The sequence below is a fragment of the Nycticebus coucang genome, unplaced genomic scaffold (genome assembly GCF_027406575.1).
Source record: "Nycticebus coucang isolate mNycCou1 unplaced genomic scaffold, mNycCou1.pri scaffold_75, whole genome shotgun sequence".
NCBI classification, from domain to species: Eukaryota; Metazoa; Chordata; class Mammalia; order Primates; family Lorisidae; genus Nycticebus; species Nycticebus coucang.
In genome coordinates this window covers 348372-362087 of record NW_026515590.1, presented here as the reverse complement: position 1 = coordinate 362087, position 13716 = coordinate 348372, and positions in this window count along the sequence as shown.

Genomic DNA, 13716 nt, shown 5'->3' with positions numbered 1-13716 from the left:
CACAATGGATCAGCAGCAAAGTAAGAACTCAGAAATTAAAGGACAGAACCTAACCTCCACACTGATGCAAAAGATAAAAGTAATCAATGGACTCTCACAAAATAAGATGAACAGAATACTACCACACTTATCAATTATCTCACTGTTAATGGCTTGAATTCCCCACTGAAGAGGCATAGATTGGCTGACTGAATTAAAAAACACAAGCCATCCATTTGCTGTCTGCAAGAATAATATCTGGCTTCAAAAGACAATTAAAACTCCGAGTCAAGGGTTGGAAGACAATTTTTCAGACAAATGGAATTCAGAAGAAAAGAGGAGTTGCAATCTTATTTTCAGATACATGTGGATTTAAAGCAACTAAAGTAAAAAAAAGACAAAGATGGTCACTTTATATTGGTCAAGGGGAAAATGCAACAAGAAGACATTTCGATTCTAAGTATTTATGCACCCAATTTAAATGCTCCCAGATTCTTGAAACAGACCTTACTCAGTCTGAGCAATATGATATCTGACAATACCATCATAACAGGAGACTTTAACACTCCTCTTACAGAGCTGGACAGATCCCCTAAACAGAAATTAAACAAAGATATAAGAGATTTAAATGAGACCCTAGAACAACTGTGTGTGATAGACACATATGGAACACTCCATCCCAAAGATAAAAAATACACATTCTTCTCATCACCCCATGGAACATTCTCCAAAATTGATCATATCCTGGGACACAAAACAAACATCAACAGAATCAAAAGAATTGAAATCTTACCTTGAATCTTCTCAGACCATAAGACACTAACGTGGAAGTCAACTCTAACAAAAAAGTTCGACCCCACAAAAAGGCATGGAAATTAAACAAACTTCTGTTAAATAACAGATGGGTGTAGGAAGAAATAAAACAAGAAATAATTAACTTCCTTGAGCATAACAACAATGAAGACACAAACTACCAAAACCTGTGGGATGCTGCAAAAGCAGTTTTGAGAGGAAATTTTATCGCTTTAGATGCCTACATTTGAAAAAAAAAGAGCGCATCAACAAACTCACAAGCCATCTTATAGAAATGGAATAAGAAGAACAATCTAAGCCTAAACCCAGTAGAAGAAAAGAAATATCCAAAATCAAATCAGAGATCCCTGAAATTGAAAACAAAAGAATCATTCAGAAAACTAATAAAACAAGGAGTTGGTTTTTTGAAAAAATAAATAAAATAGATAAACCATTAGCCAGACTAACTAGAACTAGAAAAGTAAAATCTCTAGTAACCTCAATCAGAAATGATAAAGGGGAAATAACAACTGATCCCACAGAGATACAAGAGATCATCTCTGAATACTACCAGAAACTCTATGCCCAGAAATTTCACAATGTGAAGGAAGTGGATTAATATTTAAAATCACACCCTCTCCCTAGAATTATCCAGGAAGAAACAGAACTCCTGAAGAGACCAATTTCAAGCACTAAGTTAAAGAAAAAATCAAAAAGTTTCTAACCAAAAAATGCCCTGGTCCAGATGGCTTCACACCAGAATTTTATCAAACCTTCAAGGAAGAGCTTATTCCTGTACTGCAGAAATTATTCCCAAAAATTGAGGAGGAAGGAATCTTCCCCCAAAACGTTCTATGAAGCAAACATCACCCTGACACGTAAACCAGGAAAAGACCCAACCAAAAAGGAAAATTACAAACCAATGTCACTCATGAATATAGAGGCAAAAAATCTCAACAAAATCCTAGCCAATAAATTACAAAAAAGTCATACATCATGATCAAGTAGGTTTCATTCCAGGCATGCAAGGCTGATTTAACATACGCAAGTCCATAAACGTTATCCACCATATTAACAGAGGCAAAAATAAAGATCATATGATCCTCTTAATAGATGCAGAAAAAGCATTTGATAAAATGCAGCATCCTTTTCTAATTAGAACACTGAAGAGTATAGGCACAGGTGGCACATTTTTAAAACTGATTGAAGCTATCTATAACCCACAGCTAATATTTTACTGAATGGAGTAAAACTGAAAGCTTTTCCTCTTAGAACTGGAACCAGACAAGTTTGTCCTCTGTCACCTTTACTATTCAACATAGTGCTGGAAGTTCTAGCCAATACCATTAGGCAAGACAAGGAAATAAAGGAATCCAAATGGGAGGAGAGGAGGTCAAATTCTCCCTCTTTGCTGATGATATGATTTTTGTACTTAGAGAATCTCAAAGATTCAACCAGAAGACTTCTAAGAGACATCAAAAAATATAGTAATGTTTCAGGATATAAAATCAATGTCCACAAGTCAGTAGCCTTTGTATATGCAAATAAAAGTAAAAATGAGAAGCTAATTAAAGGACACAACTCCCTTCACCAGTTTCAAAAAAAATGAAATACCTAGGAATATACCTAACGAAGAAGGTGAAGGACCTCTATAAAGAAAATTATGAAATCCTCAGAAAGGACAGAGGCTCCCGTCCAGAAGGAGAGTTAAAGGACAAAAATTCAGCAAGTAACCTGGTGGATTTGAGCTGCACTAAGAGAGAAGGTTGTAGAAAACACGTTAACCCCACTGAGGCGAGTTGCGACCACAAGGATATAAACAAAGGGTACAAAATCCATCACCAAGCGGACAGGAGTCGCCTCCCCCATGGGAACGGCTCAGTGTGCCCCACAAACAACCGGTCAGAGTTCAAAGGTCCTCCCACTACACTCCATGGGAGAGATCCCATAAAAACTGGACCTACCTCCAATACTAGGGTGCCACGGCATCCTCCTGCCAGGCATAAAACTGTATAAACTGTACATAGTCTCCACCTGGAATTCTGAGCTCCCAGCGCTCCCCTTCGGGTCTGGAGGCCAGTCCCAGTTGGCGGAGATGGGACTGCACTGGAGTGGCAGTTCCCTGAGGCACAGTGCGACAGCCATCTTTTAGTGACAATACGGCCAGGCATAAAACTGTGTAAAGCTGTGTGTTCTCTGCCCGCAACCCCAGGCTACCAGCGCTCCCCGCACTCGCCTCTGCTGTCGCTCCAAGGTCTGGAGGCCTGTGCCCCAGGGGTCCGGACTGTTGGGCGATTGTTCGAGGGGTGTAGACAGTGCTGGGCTGCAGCCTGTCGGTGCAGACTCTGGGGTACAGGAGCAGAGAGAGAACGGTTGGCCGGAGGGGAGCTACACCGGAGCGGGCGTTGCCTGAGCCATAAAGCAGTGGCCCTCTTTTGCTAGCAATACAGCTCACTACAGAATATTCTGAAGCCACACCCCCTGTCTCCCTGGGCAACCAGAGACTCTGAGTTTGCCTCAGGCAACTCCAACTTGCAAACCAGGAAAACTCCCAGGGTGGGGCTGACCCAGAGGTCCACTTTACTAAACCTAAGCGCACCTGGCCCTCAGGGGATCGTCAGCCTATAGACAATACAGGAGCAAAGACAAGCTGATTTGAAGCTCAATTCAGCTTCTCTTCAGCAGGGGAGCTGCAGAGTTGTTCTGTTCTGTTCTGTCAGTAACATTAATCAGGGGCGAGACTGGACCTGAGTGAAAACCCCTCAACCTTCATCTAGCGCCCGAGGTTGTCAGGCCTCACCTCCACCTACTGGAGAGAGGCATAGTGCAGCGCCCTGGCAGACTTCCTTCTGATTCAGGCAGGTACAAACCCTTGGAGTACCAATTCACTACAGGCAACTGGGTCAGCCCACTGCAGGGCGATCAGTGACTGGATGTGAAGTGGTGCAAGGTGGGGAAGGAGGCATTAACCTTCCCAGACTGATTTATTGGCTGGGTGGCTTCTCCTGACTCCATGCAGCACTGGAGCAAGCCACAACAGAGTAGTCACCAGACCCCTGTGATCCAGTTCCCAGAGACCTCTTAAACTCTCTCACCCGAGACAGGTGCAGACGGAGACAATTGATTTGGACCTTTTTGAACTGAACCAATCGCCTGAGGACAAATCAGGTGGTGGCCTGGGTGCACAGTGAAGGTTTGATTTTTCTTCTCCAATTGTTTGCCGGTGGGGGGCGGGGTGACTTAATTGCAGATATTTTTAAGCAGCTGAGACTTCAATCCAAAGTATCTCTTTCACTAGGGTGGAACAGAAACCAGCTGAAAACAAGACAGAACCACTTAGCCCCCCCACACCAGACAGGGCCCCAGTTTCTCAGGCCACAACACTGTACGGGCCCTCGACAAAGCCCCAGGGGAAAAAATCAGAGGGAGTAAAACAACCATGGGGCGGAATCAGCGGAAAAACCGGAATAGACCAACCCCCCCAAGGAAAGATATGGCAGATGCAATTGAAGATCCCATTCATAAACAACTGGCTGAGATGTCAGAAATCGAATTCAGAATTTGGATTGCAGACAAGATTAACAAAGTGGAATTAGGAATTCGAGGAGAAATTCAAAAGCTGTCTCAAGAATTTAACGAATTTAAAGACAAAACCATCAAAGACTTAGACACACTGAAGCAAGAATTTGCAGCCCTCAAAGATATGAAAAATACAGTAGAATCCCTCAGCAACAGAATGGAGCAAGCGGAAGAAAGGATTTCTGACATCGAAGATAAACGCTCCCAAACTCTCAAAGAGGAAGAGAAATGGAGAGCAAAGACGGATCATTCTCTCTGAGAGCTCCGGGATAATTCAAAGAAGGTGAATATCCGAATCATAGGGGTTCCAGAAACAAATGAAGTGGCCTCGCTGGGCACAGAAGCCTTTCTGCATGAAATTATGAAAGAGAATTTTCCAGACATGCCTAGAGATTCTGAAATTCAGATAGCGGACAGCTTCAGAACCCCAGCACGACTCAACCCCAATAAGACATCCCCCAGGCATATCATAAATAACTTCACTAAAGTTAATATGAAGGAAAAAATCCTCAAGGCTGCCAGGAGAAAGAAAACCATTACCTTCAAAGGGAAGAATATTAGAATGACTGCAGATCTCTCTGCTGAAACTTTTCAAGCCAGAAGAGGGTGGTCACCAACTTTTAATCTCCTAAAGCAAAATAACTTTCAACCCTGGATCTTGTATCCAGCTAAACTGAGTTTCATTTATGATGGAGAAATTAAATACTTTAATGACATTCTTATGTTGAAGAAATTTGCCATAACCAAACCAGCTCTTCAGGATATTCTCAAACCTATCCTCCATAATGACCAACCCAATCCTCTACCACAAAAGTAAACTCACTCAGAAACTTCAGATCAAACTCCAATTTCCACACTGGTGAAAGGATTAAAAATGCCCACTGGACTTTTGAAAAACTCAATACCCAAAACTTCACCACACTTATCAATATTCTCCATTAATGTGAACGGTTTAAACTGTCCTCTAAAGAGGCATAGGTTAGCTGATTGGATACAAAAACTCAGGCCAGATATTTGTTGCATACAAGAGTCACATCTTACCTTAAAAGACAAATACAGACTCAGGGTGAAAGGATGGTCGTCCATATTTCAGGCAAATGGTAATCAGAAAAAAGCAGGTGTTGCAATTTTAATTGCAGATACAATAGGCTTTAAACCAACAAAAGTAAGGAAGGACAAGAATGGTCACTTCATATTTGTTAAAAGTAATACTCAATATGATGAGATCTCAATTATTAATATCTATGCACCCAACCAGAATGCACCTCAATTTATAAGAGAAACTCTAACAGACATGAGCAACTTGATTTCCTCTAGCTCCATAATCATCGGAGATTTCAACACTCCTCGGGCAGTGTTGGATTGATCCTCCAAAAAGAAGCTGAGCAAAGAAATCTTAGATTTAAACTTAACCATCCAAAATTTGGATTTAGCAGACATCTACAGAACATTTCATCCCAACAAAACTGAATACACATACTTCTCATCAGCCCATGGAACTTACTCCAAAATCGATCACATCTTAGGTCACAAGTCTAACCTTAGTAAATTTGAAGGAATAAAAATTATTCCATGCTTCTTCTCGGACCACCATGGAATAAAACTTGAGCTGAGTAACAACAGGAATCTGCATACTCATACAAAAACATGGAAGTTAAATAAACTTATGCTGAATGATAGCTTGGTCAGAGATGAGATTAAGAAAGAAATCACCAATTTTTTGGAACAAAACAACAATGAAGACACGAACTATCAGAACCTCTGGGACACCGCAAAGGCAGTTCTAAGAGGGAAATTTATTGCACTACAAGCCTTCCTCAAGAGAACGGAAACAGAAGAAGTTAACAACTTAATGGGACATCTCAAGCAACTGGAAAAGGAAGAACATTCCAACTCCAAACCCAGTAGAAGAAAAGAAATAACCAAAATTAGAGAAGCACTAAATGAAATTGAAAACAAAAGAATAATACAACAGATCAATAAATCAAAAAGCTGGTTTTTCGAAAAGGTCAATAAAATAGATAAACCTTTGGACAACCTGATCAGGACAAAAAGAGTAAAATCTCTAATCTCATCAATCAGAAACAACAAAGATGAAAGAACAACAGACTCCTCAGAAATCAAAAAAAAAAATCCTTAATGAATATTACAAGAAACTTTATTCTCAGAAATATGAAAATCTGAAGGAAATTGACCAATACTTGGAAGCACGTCACCTTCCAAGACTTAGCCAGAATCAAGTGCAAATGTTGAACAAGCCCATACCGAGTTTGGAAATAGCATCAACCATACAAAACCTCCCTAAAAAAAAAAGCCCGGGACCAAATGTTTCACGTCTGAATTCTACCAAAAATTTTCTTTTATTTGTAGAGACAGAGTCTCACTTTATGGCCCTTGGTAGAGTGCCATGGCATCATACAGCTCACAGAAACCTCCAGCTCCTCGGCTTAAGCGATTCTCTTGCCTCAGCCTCCCGAGTAGCTGGGACTACAGGCGCCCATCACAATGCCCAACTGCAACGTCAAACTGGTTGCAGTTTGGCCGGGGCTGGGTTTGAACCCGCCACCCTCGGCATATGGGGCCGGAGCCCTACTCATTGAGCCACAGGCGCCGCCCTCTACCAAACCATTAAAGAGGAATTAGTACCTATATTACTCAACCTGTTCCAAAAGGTAGAAAAAAAAAAAGACTACCCAACACGTTCTATGAAGCAAACATCACCCTGATCCCCAAACCAGGAAAAGACCCAACAAGAAAAGAAAATTATAGACCGATATCACTAATGAATATAGATGCAAAAATATTCAACAAGATCCTAACAAACAGAATCCAGCAACACATCAAACAAATTATATATCATGACCAACTCGGTTTTATCCCAGGATCTCAAGGCTGGTTCAATATACGTAAATCTATAAATGTAATCCAGCACATAAACAAATTAAAAAACAAAAACCACATGATTCTCTCAATCGATGCAGAAAAAGCTTTTGATAATATCCAGCATCCCTTCATGATCAGAACACTTAAGAAAATCGGTATAGAAGGGACATTTCTTAAACTGATAGAGGCCATCTACAGCAAACCCACAGCCAATATCATATTGAATGGATTTAAATTGGAATCATTTCCACTGAGATCAGGAACCAGACAAGGCTGCCCATTGTCTCCATTGCTTTTTAACCTTGTAATGGAAGTTTTAGCCACTGCAATTAGGAAGAAAAGGCGATCAAGGGTATCCATATAGGGTCAGAAGAGATCAAACTTTCGCTCTTCACAGATGATATGACAGTATATCTGGAAAACACTAGGGACTCTACTACAAAACTTTTAGAAGTGATCAAGGAATACAGCAGCGTCTCAGGTTACAAGATCAACATTCATAAATCGGTAGCCTTTATATATAACAACAACAGTCAAGTTGAAAAAACAGTTAAGGACTCTATCCCATTCACAGTAGTGCCAAAGAAGATGAAATATTTGGGAATTTATCTAACAAAGGACGTGAAAGATCTCTATAAAGAGAACTATGAAACTCTAAGAAAAGAAATAGCTGAAAATGTTAACAAATGGAAAAACATACCATGCTCATGGCTGGGAAGAATCAATATTGTTAAAATGTCCATACTACCCAAAGCAATATATAATTTCAGTGCAATCCCTATTAAGGCTCCACTGTCATACTTTAAAGATCTTGAAAAAACAATACTTCGTTTTATATGGAATCAGAAAAAACCTCGAATAGCCAAGACATTACTCAGAAATAAAAACAAAGCAGGAGGAATTATGCACCAGACCTCAGACTATACTACAAATCAATAGTGATCAAAACAGCATTGTATTGGCACAAAAACAGAGAAGTAGATGTCTGGAACAGAATAGAGAACCAAGAGATGAATCCAACTACTTAGCGTTATTTAATCTTTGACGAGCCAATTAAAAACATTCAGTGGGGAAAAGATTCCCTATTTAACAAATGGTGCTGGGTGAACTGGCTGGCAACCTGTAGAAGACTGAAACTGGACCCACACGTTTCACCATTAACTAAGATAGACTCTCACTGGATCAAAGATTTAAACTTAAGACATGAAACTATAAAGATACTAGAGGAGAGTGCAGGGAAAACCCTTGAAGATATAGGTCTGGGCGAGTATTTTATGAGGAGGACCCCCCCGGCAATTGAAGCAGCTTCAAAAATACACTACTGGGACTTGATCAAACTAAAAAGCTTCTGTACAGCCAAGAACACAGTAAGTAAAGCAAGCAAACAGCCCTCAGAATGGGAGAAGATATTTGCAGGTTATGTCTCTGACAAAGGTTTAATAACCAGAATCCACAGAGAACTCAAACGCTTTAGCAAGAATAGAACAAGGGATCCCATCACAGGCTGGGCAAGGGATTTGAAGAGATACTTCTCTGAAGAAGACAGGCACGTGGCCTTCTGACATATGAAAAAATGCTCATCATCTTTAATCATCAGAGAAATGCAAATCAAAACTACTTTGAGATACCATCTAACTCCAGTGAGACTAGCCTATATCACAAAATCCCAAGACCAGAGATGTTGGCGCGGATGTGGAGAAAAGGGAACACTTTTGCACTGCTGGTGGGAATGCAAATTAATACAATTCCTTTTGGAAAGAGATATGGAGAACACTTAGAGATCTAAAAATAGATCTGCCATTCAATCCTGTAATCCCTCTACTGGGCATATACCCAGAAGACCAAAAAGCACATCATAACGAAGATATTTGTACCAGAATGTTTATTGCAGCTCAAATCATAATTGCTACGTCATGGAAGAAGCCCAAGTGCCCATCGATCCATGAATGGATTAATAAATTGTGGTATATGTACACCATGGAATATTATGCAGCCTTAAAGAAAGATGGAGACTTTACCTCTTTCATGTTTACATGGATGGAGCTGGAACATGTTCTTCTTAGTAAAGTATCTCAAGAATGGAAGAAAAAGTACCCAATGTACTCAACCCTACTATGAAACTAATTTAGGGTTTGCACATGAAAGCTATAACCCAGTTACAACCTAAGAATAGGGGGAAGGGGGAAAGGGAGGGGAGGGAGGGGGGAGGTGGGTAGAGGGAAGGGGATTGGTGGGATTACACCAGCGGTGCATCTTACAAGGGTATATGTGAAACTTGGTAAACGGTCTGTAAAGCTAGTGAATGATGCCCCATGATCATATCAATTTACATAGCTATGATTTAATAAAAAAAAAGAAATCCTCAGAATGGAAATAGCAGAGGATATTAATAAATGGAAGAACACACCATGGTCATGGATGGGAAGAATCAACATTGTTAAAATGTCTATACTTCCCAAAGCAATCTACCTATTCAGTGCCGTTCCTATTAAAATACCAACATCGTACTTTCAAGATTTAGAAAAAATGATTCTGCATTTTTTATGGAACCAGAAAAAATCCCATATAGCTAAGGACGTTCTTAGTAATAAAAATAAAGCTGGGGGCATCACCATACCACATTTTAGGCTGTAGTACAAAGCCATAGAGGTCAAGACAGCATAGTATTGGCACAAAAATAGAGATGTAGACACTTGGAATCGAATAGAAAACCAAGAAATGAAACTAACATCTTACAACCACCTAATCTTTGATAAACCAAACAAGAACATACCTTGGGGGAAACACTCCCTATTCAATAGTGTTGGGAGAACTGGATATCCACATGTAAAAGACTGAAACTGGAGCCACACCTTTCTCTACTCAAAAAAATTGATTCAAGATGGATAAAGGACTTAAATTTAAGGCATGAAACAATAAAAATCCTCAAAGAAATAGTAGGAAAAACACTGGAAGATATAGGCCTGGGGAAAGACTTGATGAAGAAGGTTGCCATGGCAATAGCAACAACAGCAATAATAAACAAATGAGACTTCATTAAAATGAAAAGCTTCTGTACAGCTAAGGAGACAACAACCAAAGCAAAGAGACAACCTACACAATGGGAAAGGATATTTGCATATTTTGAAACAGACAAAAGCTTGTTAACTAGGATCTATAGAGAACTCAAATTAATCCACATTAAAAAAGCCAACAATGCCATATATCAATGGGCAAGAGACATGAATAGAACCTTCTCTAAAGTAGACAGACGAATGGCTAACAAACACATGAAAAAATGTTCATCATCCCTATCTATTAGAGAAATGCAAATCAAAACCACCCTGAGATACCATCTAACCCCAGCGAGAATGGCCCACATCGCAAAATCCAAAACTGCAGTTGCTTGGCAGGGATGTGGAGAGGAGGCAATACTTTTACACTGCTGGTAAGACTGTAAACTAGTACAACCTTTTTGTAAGGAATTATGGAGAAACCTCAAAGCACTCAAGCTAGACCTCCCATTTGATCCTGCAATCTCATTACTGAGCATCTACCCAGAAGGAAAAAAAAATCCTTTTATCATAAGGACATTTGTACAAGACTGTTTATAGCAGGTCAATTTACAATCGCCAAAATGTAGAAACAGCCTAAATGCCCACCAACCCAGGAATGGATTAACAAGCTGTGGTATATGTATACCATGGAATACTTTTCAGCCATTAAAAAAATGGAGACTTTACATCTTTCCATCCTTCATATTAACCTGGATGGAAGTGGAAGACATTATTCTTAGTAAAGCATCACAAGAATGGAGAAGCATGAATCTTATGTACTCAGTTTTGATATGAGGATAATTAATGACAATTAAGGTCATGCCGGTGGGAGAAGGGGAGAATAGAGAGAGAAGGAAGGATGGAGGGGTGTGGAAAGGAAGAGCAGAGGGAGGGAAGGAGGGAAGTGGTGGGGCCTTGGTGTGTGCCACACCTTTCGGGGGCAAGACATGATTGCAAGAGGGACTTTACCTAACAAATGCAATCAGTGTAACCTGGCTTATTGTACCCTCAATTAATCCCCAACAACAACCAACAAAAAAGAAACCAAAAAGCAAGTTCACAGAGAGATAATATAAAACTGTTCCCAGAGGCCTCGGTAAATAGAGTTCCCTGTTGTGACAAGGAGAACATTCTCTCCTCTCTTGAGCAACTATGTTTTTCTGCAATAAATAGTTTTCTCATTCAAAAAAAAAAAAAAAGAGAGAGAGAGAGAAAGAAAGAAAAGAAAAAAACATTTTCTATTTGTTTACTCACTATGCTTGTGTTATCCTTTACATTCTTGAATAAGATTATAATAGCTGTTTTAAAGTTTTTATTTGCTAATTTATTCTTCTCATTTGTTTCGATTTTTTTTTATTTTCTTATGTGTTGTAGATTAGATATTTATGTTCATTTATATACCCAACTGTGGCAATGCCCCCTTACTTTGCAGCCTGTAACATATTTATGTTCATTTTTATATGTAGTAAATCTGATTATATGATTGTCCTTAAAAAAAAAAAAATCTCTGGACAGAGATTCTGTGCTTTGGAGGAAAAGTGTGAAAACATCCAAGAACCACTTAATGGTGTCCAAAAAAATATAGAGCAGTAAGGTATTTTTGAATTCTTTTAAGCTTTTCTATAAGTTCTTAAGTTATTTCAGAAGAAAAAGCTTTAAAATATTATAATGAACTACTGTGTATACTTTCAACCTGTAGTCGAAGGTTGAACCACATTTCAATCACACTTCTCCTTTGTTAATATTTTATTGTGTGTTTGTACATGTATGTATACATGCACATAAATACCTTTCCATTTCATTTGTATCCCCTGTTCAGATAGCCTCTGGCTACTATCCAGAACCTATTTTCTTCCTCCATCTTGGAATACACATTAAAGTAATATAATAATTTCTAACCTGTATCACTGATAAAAAGTATACTTACCAACTAGAGCAGAGTTTGGTAAACTATGGCTGGAAGGCTGGATGCCTGTTATTAATAACTGTATTGGAACAGCCATGCCTAGTTATTTACATGTTGCCTTTGGGTGTCTTTGGCTGCCTTTGCATTACAATGGTGGAGTTAAGTCATTGCACCATAAGCTATCTGACTTTCTAAAGAGAACGTTTGCTGATTTCTATACTAGAGTTTAATACTTCTTTACAGCTTTATTGTTTCCCAGTTCCACATACTCAACCATATTTTCTGATCGGACCTATGTTTTCTTTGAAGAGTTTTATAATTTTGTTTGACATTTAGATCCATTTAAAGTTTTTTGTTTAGCATGATGTTTGTCAAAGGTTCAGTATTTTGCTTATGGAGAGTCTTAACTCACAAGAAGATACTCTATTATATTTACTTTCATTTTTGGCCCTTTGATTGTTTTCTTCCTGAAGTGCAAGTTTCCTTCATTGTAGAGGAATTTTTCAGTCTTCCAGGGTAGGTATGCTGGCCATGAATTCTGTTTTCCTTTGTCTGAGAATGTCTTGATTTCCCTTTCATCCCAGAAAGATGTTTTCACTGGATATGGAATTCAGGGTTAACATTTCTTTTGGGGAGGGTATTTGAAAGATATTTTTCCATTTCCTTCTGGCCTCTACAAGATGAGAAATTCATTGTCATTCAAGTATTTCCCTCCCATAGGCAATTTCTCTGCAGCTGCCTTTAAGACTTTTTTTCATTAGTGTTCAGAAATATGAGTATATTGTGTCTACTGATTTTTTTTAGTTTATCTTGTTTGGGGTTTGTCTGGTGTAGTAATCTCCAATTATAATTGTAGATATTTCAATTTTTCTTGTCAGTTCCATTGTTGTACTCATTTGCCCCTGGAAGAAAAAGTCGAACTCCACTTCAGGTATAAATCAGATGGTGATTTATTACACCTGTGCAGGGGACCATGGTGATTTTTTGGACCTGTGCAGGCAGGTCGCTGCCCAAAGGGCAAACGAAGCTGAAGAGAAAAGCAGGCTGTCTTTTATACCATTTTTTTTTTTTGCCATGCAAGCAAGCAAAAACAAAAGCAGAACATAGAAGTTAGTTACCTCAGGGGTAGTTCAGGGCAGGGTTACAGTCAGGGGGGCTGGTTGGCTCAGGGGGTTACATCGTGGCCATTGGCATGAGGACAAACTTGGCTTGGGAAATTTTGCTTGAGTAAGCTCTCCACCATTGTTTAGCTATTGCTAGGGTAAGTTCTACCATTGTTTTATCTGTGGCTAGGAGTTTTTGGGAACTCAGGGGACTTCCTTGTTCTGAAACCTATTCTCAGAATTAACCTAAGGCAGGGTATGAGATGTGCAGGGACTCAGGCTGAGATGGTTAGGGGCCTTTAGGGGTCCATTTTCTGGGTACACATCATCACTTTTTGCCTCATGTATCTTGATACTCTGTTATTTGGTGTATATACATTTAGGATAGTTATGTCTCTTAGAATTTTATTGTATAAAATTCCTTTTTATTCAGCCAGGT